Source organism: Dipodomys spectabilis, unplaced genomic scaffold (genome assembly GCF_019054845.1).
Source record: "Dipodomys spectabilis isolate Male_0828 unplaced genomic scaffold, ASM1905484v1 ptg000002l, whole genome shotgun sequence".
In the NCBI taxonomy this organism is placed as follows: domain Eukaryota; kingdom Metazoa; phylum Chordata; class Mammalia; order Rodentia; family Heteromyidae; genus Dipodomys; species Dipodomys spectabilis.
In genome coordinates this window covers 8,387,858-8,398,147 of record NW_024870679.1, presented here as the reverse complement: position 1 = coordinate 8,398,147, position 10,290 = coordinate 8,387,858, and positions in this window count along the sequence as shown.

Here is a 10,290-nt window from a genome sequence, read left to right as displayed (position 1 = left end):
ACACTCTGATTCTGGAGATGTAGCTCCACATCTGGGTTTTTGGTGAATAATTAGAGATAGGGGGCTTGTGGAGTTCCATGCACAGGTTGGCTTCAAACCATTGTGAGTAGCTCAAATTACAGGCATGAACCACCATGCTCAGAAAATTTGCTCCAGGTACTTGTCGCTTGTACCTATGATCCATGTTACTCAGGAGTTTGAGACATGGTGACTGTTGCTGTGGTTTTAGACCAGCCTGAAACCCTTATCTCCAAGTAAGCAACAAACACCTGGAAGTGGAGCTGTGGTTATTTAGTAGGTCAGCATCAAGGAAAAAAATGAAGGGACATTACTTTGGTCCTGAGTTTAAGTGCCAGTACTGGACATACACAAGAGTACTAATACTAGCACAACAACAACAACTACTACTACTAATAATAATAATAGCAGTAATGCATTATTATAATTTTTAATTATATAAAATTTTAATCATATAAAAATTTTAAAGTTTTAGAAGAAAATGGTAGAAAAAATCTTTGAGACAAGATTAGGCAAAAAGTTGTTAGAGCTGACAACCAAATGCAAAAATGCAATCACTGAAAAGATCAAATTGATAAACTGGAATTCATAAAACTAAAGAATTTTTCTCCAGTTTAAAATAAAAGCCTATAAGGAGTATATAATGTAAGACAAGCTACAGATGGATAAATGTGTCTACAAACTGTATAGTAAAATGTTTAATGTATTCTATGTTGAAAAACGAACTTTACAATTTAGGTGGGATGGGGAGAGTGTAACTGTGGAGATGGGAGGGAAGGGATGGTAGGGGAAAAATAAAGGAGGAGTCAACAATGCTTGATAAGAAATGTACTCATTATCCTTATTTAAACAATTTGTTTTTTCCCTTCCCCTCCACAAATTGTACCAACATCAAATACAGTGAAAACAGGGGTTATACCATGGGGGAGGGACATACAAAACAACAAAGAAATCATCTTATAAATATGTTAGAAACAATAGCAAGAAAGAAAAACTATTTGAGTCCTTATCTTGGGATTCATTTCACCTAACATCAACTTCTCTGCCCTTTTCTGCTTGTCTCAGACATATACTAGTTATTGCAAATAAGGAAAACCATGGGACCTATGTTTCTTTGGGCCTAGCTTACTTCACTTAATATAATTTTTTCCAAGTCTTTCCATTTCCTAACAAATGAGGCAATGTCATTCTTCCATTGCAATGAGATGTACAAGACATGTCAAAAAACGAACTTTACAACTTTGGCACAGGGGTTGGGGGAATGATGGGAAGGGATGGGAAGGGGAAACAAAGGAAGAGGCAACAATGCTTGATAAGAAAAGTACACATGGCTGGGAAGATGGCTCAGTGGTAGAGCGCTTGCCTTGAATGCCTCTGAGGCCCTGGGTTCAATTCCTCAGCACCACATAAGCAAAAAGAAAAAAGCCAGAAGTGGCGCTGTGGCTCAAGTGGTAGAGCGTTAGCCTTGAGCTGAAGAGCTGAGGGACAGCGCCCAGGCCCAGAGTTCAGGCCCCATGACCGGACCCAAAAAAAAAAAAAAGAAAAGTACTCATTACCTTGCTCATGTAATTGTAACCCCTCTGTACAGTATTTTCACAATAAAAAAATAAAAATAAATAAAAATAAAATAAATTCTCAAATAAAAAAAGAAATGTACTCATTACCTGTAACCCTTCTGTACAGTATTTTCACAATAAAAAACTTATTTAAAAAATTCACTAGCAAAAACTTTACACCATCCAACATGAAGATGGAAAAATATGTTTCAAAACTGAAAATATAAAAATGACAAAAATCAATGTAAAAATTAAGGAATCCTTAACTATTACTGAAGTATACATAAAATGACAGTGGAACATTACTGTATATCTACTAAGATGGTCATAACAAAAGTCCAATATCAAATTCTGATAACAATGTAAGGATTTGGATCTCTCAGATACTGCTTGTAGAGATGAAAAAATGGTAAAACCCCTGGAAGATATTTTAGAATTGTCTTTTTTTTAATTTAATTTAATTTGTGAACATACTGTACAGAGGGGTTACAATTACATGGGCAGGATAATGCGTACATTTCTTACCAAGCATTGCAGCCTCCTCCTTTGTTTACCCTTCACATCCCTTCCCAGCCTCCCCCCTCCCCCCTAGAATTGTCTTATAGCCAATGTAATGGCAGGCCTTTGTTGTCAAATGGAAGTGTCCCAAGGCTCTTGAAATTGTCGTCTATCCCTAGTCATAGAGAGGAAATGTGTGTGTGTGTGTATGTGTGTGTGTGTGTGTGTGTGTGTGTGTGTGTGTGTGTGTATGAGTGTGTGCCTCAGGATCCTGAATTAGTGTTGAAAGTTACCTTTCGCATGACACCTTTTTTTTTTGGAATCTCATGTGCTATCTTTCAAATTCTGGGGAACAAAAGCTTATGCTAATAATTAGTACAAGAAATTATTATTTATTGAAGTATAAACTTTTCCTGTGTTTGCACCATAGCTCCCTACAGAGAGCTTCCTCAAGGCCCTGGGTTTTGATTTGCAAAACTACAAAAACATGAAAATAAAAACTGTTGCTCAAATACACATGTGATGTTAAAACTGTGTAAAATTAATCTGTGTTTCCCGTGTGGTATTACAGAACTCCATGAATCACCTCCTAAAGTATACATACCATGGTTTCAAAAGCATGGAAAGGCAGTAAATGACCCTTTCTACAACTTCATAATATATTTTCTTAAGTATTGAGGTTTGAATTCTAGGTTCCTTCTTTCTAGCTATGTGCTCTATCACTATCATACTTACAGTCCTGTTAATGTGATGATTATTTGGAGACAGGATCTTGCTTCCTGCCATGAATGAAACACATCTGGACCATAATGCATTTCCTTAGGCTTCTCAGTTTACCTGGGTTGGTAGGTACGTGTCACCATACTCAACTTCCTCCACTTCAATGGAGTCTCATGGACTTTTCTGCCTGAAGCTGGCCTGGAAATGTAGTCCTCTTTTTCTCAGTCTCTCACATAGCTTAGGAAGACAAGTTCCTGCCATTCTTAAACAGAGATGAGAAGTGTGCTTTTATAAAGATTTACATGAAAGCTAACTGCTCAGACATTTTTTTTGGCAATGAAGTTTATATTTGACTTTGACATTGACTGATTATGCTATGACAGAGAAAGTACATTCCTGTCTATGTAAAAATAAATGAGGAAATTGAGAATTTAAATGGCACTGGTAGTTAGCATCAGATCCAAGAAAAGGACATACTTTCTGACTGAACACAGTGCCAATTCTATGATACTTCATCATCCCCAGAAGATTATAATACAAAGCTAATTTATCTTGGATCACTTTCAAGAAAGCCTAGTTGTATACATACTAAAACATAACTGCATTTCTAGACCATCGTAATATATATGCCAATGAAAGCATTGTGAAAGTACTGTGAAAACTTCCAGTAAGCTTTCAGATATAAAATATGCTAATGACAACTGTCTCCCAAACATGTTTTTTAATGCTGAAATGTTACTATTTATTCTTCAAAGAATGAAACTGACATGCTCAAATATATTAGAGGAAAGAAAAAAGAAAAAAATGAATAGAAATGCCTACTTTCAAACCTTACTGAAACATTTAATATTTCAGGAATTTGTCGTTGTTGTTTTTACAAATTATCAGAGAAGTTATTACTGTTCTTTATATTTTGGAACTTCAATCACCAATTACTTCTCAGCCAATATTAAGGGGTAGGGTCACAATTGTATTCTTGCTCTCACAAATTGTACTCTGATACTCTTAGAAGAACACAAAAGTATAGCTTCTCTGAACATTAAAATTACTATCTACAAACTCCAAGAAATAAAAACATGTTCATTTTTTCTGTTGTTGGTGGTGATGGTAATTGTGTTTGTTTTTGCTGTTGTTTTTTCCTCTCTCTCTCTTCTGGAGATGGATTAAAGGAGGCTGCACAAAGGGGAAGAGAAAGGGTGAACAAATGCAATCATGCTATTCAAGGCAATGACCTATGTAATCTGTCAGCAGGGACAGGTGGGAGAAACGGGGTTGGGGGGAGGAGGTAGTAAAGAAAGGGATGACATCGTTCAAAAAATGAAATGTGCTCATTACCTGACATGAAATGGTAGCCTCTCTGTAAACTCATTAACAGTAACAATAAAATTATTATTGAAAATAACTTGAAGAATTACACACTGGTTAGCTTTGTGAGACACTAACTTGCTCTAGTTCTCTCTAAACACTATTCTCATTACTACACGTTGGCTTCTTCATAAGGTCTACCTGCCCAGTCATTAAGCAGGAGGTTTTATATTTTTGTTATTGTTTCCTAAACACACTTACTTCTTTGACTAGAGCTAGAAGCTTTGAAGGTAGTTGCTGATAACAAGTACTTGATGAGTAACTGAACACTTGAGTGGATTTTCCACTTGGACTACCTGAAAAGCACTATCATACTTGTTTTTAGTTCCAAAGAAGGCAGAATTCTGGATTATTCTGAATTGGAATTTCTTGGCTGATGGGGCACAGGAAATCCTGTGCCAAATTAGACCTGGAATCCTGAACTTTTGATTTACAAAAAGTACACAGTAACCTACTGGCTATCTATGACCGTCTTTCATATCCATTGATAGCAAAAGTTACTTGCTTTCCTCTGATCTTATTATCAAGATTTCTTTGAAAACAAAAACAGAAAACTAGTAGAGTTGATAAGCAAATTGGGTAAGTAGGTTAACTTTGAAAGCAATTCTCAAAAGGGATAAACAGAGATTTGGGCTTTGGAAATCTTTTCCAGGAATACATTTTTGTGTTCTGTTTTGTTTTCTGGGTTTTGTGTTGTTTTGTTTTGTCTTAGTTTCTGATACTAAAATTTGAATTTAGAGTCTCCAACTTGCTAGGTTAGCAATCTACTGCTGAGCCACACCTCCTGCTCTGCTTTTAGGATAGGGTCTCACATCCACCTGGGAATGCACTTAAGCCTCAGTCTGACTACTTTAGGTTTCCCTTCATTGCTGTGATCATAGGTATATGCCCTGTGTCTGGCTTCCTTCCATGGAGATGGAGTCTCTTAACCACTCATATACTTTGGAATGACAGTTATTCATCACTGCACCCAGCTATGGATTTAAAAGGCTTTTGTGATACCAGGTGCTGGTGGCATAAACCTATAATCCAAGCTACCCAGGAAGCTGAGATCTGAGCATCCAGTTTCCATGCTTACTCAGGCAGAAAAATCCATGAGAATCTTATCTCCAACAAAACTTACACTCAAAGCAAAAATTTTTAAAAAATTAAGAAAAAAAGAAAAAAATTCTGAAGTGCAGCTTTGGCTCAAAAGGTAGAGCAGTAGCCTTGAGTAAAAAAGGTCAAGGACAATGTCCAGGACCTAAGTTTAAACCCCAGAACTAGCAACAAGAAAAGAAGAAGAGGAATACGAAGAAGAAGAAGAAGAAGAGGAGGAGGAGGAGGAGGAGGAGGAAGACGATGACAAGGAGGAGGAGGAGGAGGAGGAGGAGGAAGGAGGAAGGAGGAGGAAGGAGGAGGAGGAGGAGCAGGGAGGGGGAGGAAAGAGGAAAAAGGAGGAAGGAGGAGGAGGGAGGAGGAGGAGGGAGGAGGAGAAAGAAGATGAAGAAGAAGGAGGAGGAAGAGGAGGAGGAGGAAGAAGGGGGGAGGAGGGGGAGGAGGTGGGGGAGGATGGAGAGGAGGGGGAGGAGGAGAGAAGAGGGAGGAGGAGGGAGGAGGAGGAGGAGGAGGAAGGACTTGAACCATCATCTTCCATTCTCAGTCTCCCATATAGCTAAAATCACAGGCATGAACCACTGACATCTAGTTGTCTGTTTTTTCTTTCAAGCTGGCTTAAGCAAAATTATAAAATGAGAAGTTAATCACTGATTTCAAAGTAGAATGTAAATGTATTTTTTTAAAAAACTAAAACCAGGTGCTGTTGGCTCAAGCCTATAATCTTAGCTTTTCAGAAGCTGATCTGAGATCAAACCCAACTTGGGCAGAAAAATTCCTTGAGTCTCTTATCTACAATTAATCACAGAAAAACCAGAAGTGGCGCTTGTGGCTTGAGTGATATTGTGCTAGCCGTGAGCAAAAGAAGCTCAGGGACAGTGCCCAAGCCCCTCATTTTCAAGGACCGTAATAAATAAAATAAAACAAAATACCTGATTTTTTTCACATATTTCTAGCACATGTGATTTCATTGATTAGAAAGCTATTAATCATATTTATTTTCATATTAATTTCTTTTTTTGGTGGGGAGGTCCAGTCCTGGGGCCTGAACTCTGGGCCTGGGCGCTGTCCCTCAGCTCTTCAGCTCAAGGCTAGCGCTCTACCACTTGAGCTACAGTGCCACTTCCAGCTTTTTTCTTTTTGCTTATGTGGTGCTGAGGAATCGAACCCAAGACCTCATGCATGCAAGGCAAGCGCTCTACCACTGAGCCACCGTCCCAGCCCCTCATATTTATTTCTTTACTAATGCTACAGTATCATTCTTTCTAATGGATGAGTAAAGGTCCATTGTCTATATATACACCACATTTTCTTAATACATTGAGAGGCATCTGGATTGATTCCATATCTTGATCATGGTGAATAGTGGTACAATGAACACAGTTGTGCTGGTGGCTTTACTGTATCCTGGTTTGTAATCTTTGGGTAAATGTCTAGGAGTGGAATTTCTTGGTCATGAGTTGGTTCTGTGTTTAACTTTTTGGGGAACTTCCACATTGCTTTGCAGAATGCTGGAACAAATTTACATTCACATGAACAGGGGACTAGGGCTCTCTCTAGTCTGCACCTTTGCCAGCATCTGTTATCATTTATCTTCTTGATAATAGACATTCAAGCTAGAGTGAGGTGGAATCTCTGTGTTTTGCACTTTTTTTTTTTAATTTGAGTTTTCCTTGTGGCCACAGAGATGTTGGCCATTTCTTCATGTGCCAAACTATTTCAGAATACCATTCAAACCTTTAGTTAGAATGTATGACGACAAGCCAAGAAGAAAATGCATTAGTGATGCTTCAGAAACACACATTGAAAATGAAAACAATTGTCTGCTAAGTCATGATTTGAGACTATGTGTTTACACTTTCGCCAGCACTGAACTCACCAGGGATCCTTCAACAACTATCAAATGATGATCTCTCATTCCCACTCATTTTGGTAGTTTGGAGTGCAAGCTGAGCCCTGACTGAGATTATTAAAGATTTTCAATTAAATAGTTCAGAGCGATCCAAACTACTTACTTATCTGAAGTTTCAGTTAATTTTTTTCTACTCTAGAAGTGCTTTCAGCAAGTCAGTGAATCCTTCAAACCCTTTTTCTTATCTGTAAAATGGACAAATTGATAATACATGTTCATATAAATGATATTTTTATGTCAACCATAGAAATTTTATGTAGATTAAACAAGATAATGTAGAGGAAGACACTTTATATATGTTTCAAAGTTTAATATAAAATATAAACATGAGTACAAATACACATGTGTATATGCACATACATTTTTCAGTCCGTATATGATATGTGGTTGAGATGACACACATGAAAGTGCTTTAAGCCTTGTTAAGGCTTATTAGGTCTGTCTGGAAGAACAGCACCTCCGCCCCCCCTTCCTCTTCCCCTATAGGAAACCAGTAATCACATGTCAATCACCTGACTGTGAGTCTGCAAAGGATCCCTGGCTGTGAGATCACTTCCTCACCTGCTGTGGTCCCGCCTCCCTCCTTTCCCTATATAATCTGGCTCAACACGAGTCCCCCTCATCTTTTTCTCCTTCTCCTTCCCCTCTGTTTCCATGGGGTTTCATTTCATACAGGCCAACAGTTTGCTCTCCTCTCAATAAACTCTTGAGCTTGAACCATGTGGTGGTTTCCTTTCTGGGGAATCTTACAAGGCTTACCTTTGCAAAGTATTTTTATCACCATTTTTAACAAACTACAGTGCAGAAAAACATACAACAAATGAAAAATGTAGGATTGTAACTTCTGAATTTTGACCCTCATCTTTACCTTCACTTTGCCCCACTTATGTTACATTTTAACCTGACCGACAACAAGAAAAGTCTCTTGAGAGAGAAATTTCGGGTTGGCATAGTGGTTTACACCTGTAAGTTCAGCTATTTGGGATGTAAAGGTGGGGAGATCCACAAGTTCTAGACCAGCTCTAGTAAAAGTAGGAAGACCCTATCTCAAAACCAAAATACAAACAACAGGGAAGGGAGTTTAGGGTGTGGAGAGAATTTTCCCATCATGTGTGAGGCTCTGGGTTCAAACTTAGTATGATAAAAGAACTTTTAAACAGCCTTTGCTCTGAACTCTAGAATTACAACTAGAAAAACATTATCTCAGCTAGAATCCAGTTGTAGTGATATAATCTGAGAAATACCAAGAGGCCCAGCTGCCAAATACATCTTTCCTTTAGGGACATTCCTGAAATTCCCATCATTAGAGACAAAACAGAAAGTCTTTTTCAAATGCACAGAAGTGTCAGTGTATCCTTGGCTCATGTAAGAGTTTGAACAAAAATATGAATTTTTAAAATTTGATATAATTTCGAGGTGAGAAAGGAAGTGCTTATACTCCACTCTCAACTTGGCTTGTGAGAATGTTTTGCACCACCAGACAAAAAACACTATGCCTACATTTTTAGTCAACTTTCTTACCTGAAATCAGTTAGGTTGTACTGTATTGAATATTGTAACTGTTTTTATTTTAATTCTATTGTCAAGGTGATGTACAGAGGGGTTACAGTTATATAAGTGAGGCAGTGAATACATTTCTTGTCTAACATCATCCCTGCCCTCATTGATCTCTTTTCCTCCCCTTCCAGTTTCCCCAACCCTCGCAAGTCATACAGATCATTTTCAACATATTGTCTTGTGAGTATCGCTGTTGCATTGGTTCCCTTTTGTCTTTTGTCTCACCATTTTGTTGTTCCCCTTCCCTTCCGTAATTCAGATAAACATATATGCAATACCCAGGGTACCAAAATTGAATTCAGTGACAGTAGGAGATAAACCATAGATAGACAAAACACAAAAGAAAAAAGAAATCACATAGTACATTGAGGACAACAACAAAAACCTCTCCTGTCCATGTCTTTGAGTTCATTTCACTTAGCATCATTTTAGATGGTCATATGTACATAGCTATTGAGCTATCCTGCTCATCTGCTAAGACTATCCTAGATGTATAATACAAATAAGGGAAACCATGGTACCTATGTTTCTTTGGGTCTGACTTTCCTTTACTTAATATGATTTTTTCCAAGTCCTTCCATTTCCTTACAAATGGGGCAGTGTCATTCTTTCTGATAGAGGCATAGAACTCCATTATATATACATACATACATACATACATACATTTATGTATATATACCACATTTTCTTGATAGCTAAGATATGGAATATTGTAATTTTTATTATCTGATTCCTTACTACTTTTCATGTACTTCTAGATGACACAATTTTGCTGTCCATAAGAAACTATAATAGCCATTAGAGAGATTTCCTCATGATCTCAGTGAACATGTTGAATTGAGAAGTTATTTGTCTTAATCAGTCAGAAAAGGCACAAATATAATTTACCCCAGAAACAATAAAAGTGACAAATTGCAAATAGTGTCATAAATCTATAGGTATACAAGACCATTATTTAATTAAAATAAGGCAAGTGCCAGTGGCTCACACCTGTAATCCTAGCTACTCAGGAGGCTGACATCTGAGGAAAGTCCAGGAGATCCTCATCTCCAATAAAGTATTAGAAAAAGCTGCAAGTCTCACTGTGGCTCGAGTGGTGGAATGCTAGCGTTGAGCAAAAGAACCTCATGGACAGAATCCAGGCCTTAATTTCAAGTCTCAGTTTGAGCACAACAACAATAAAAAATAAAATAAAGTAAAATAAAAGGAGAAAATTTTCAGGAGCACTATACTGTGGTTTTGTAGGGAGAACCTTTGAAGTTATTTCTCATACATGTGAATATCTTTTTTTTCTGGTTCCAACAATTGTGTGGAAAATCCTGTGCACCTTATCTCTTGACTTTTACCCCACAGTAGTTCTTTGTCTCTGAAATTGCTTCAGAACCTTAGTCAGATTTAAAGCTGTTGTATTTTTTTTCCTTTTCATTGCATGCTAAATAGTCTCTTTCTGGAGATAGCTTTTTGTACTCTTTGATTCTTTCTGAAGCTATATTTATTCTAACTGTAGTGCCTTGGGTATGATAGGCTTTAAACTCCTCGTTTTCACAATTCACATTATTATATCCAATG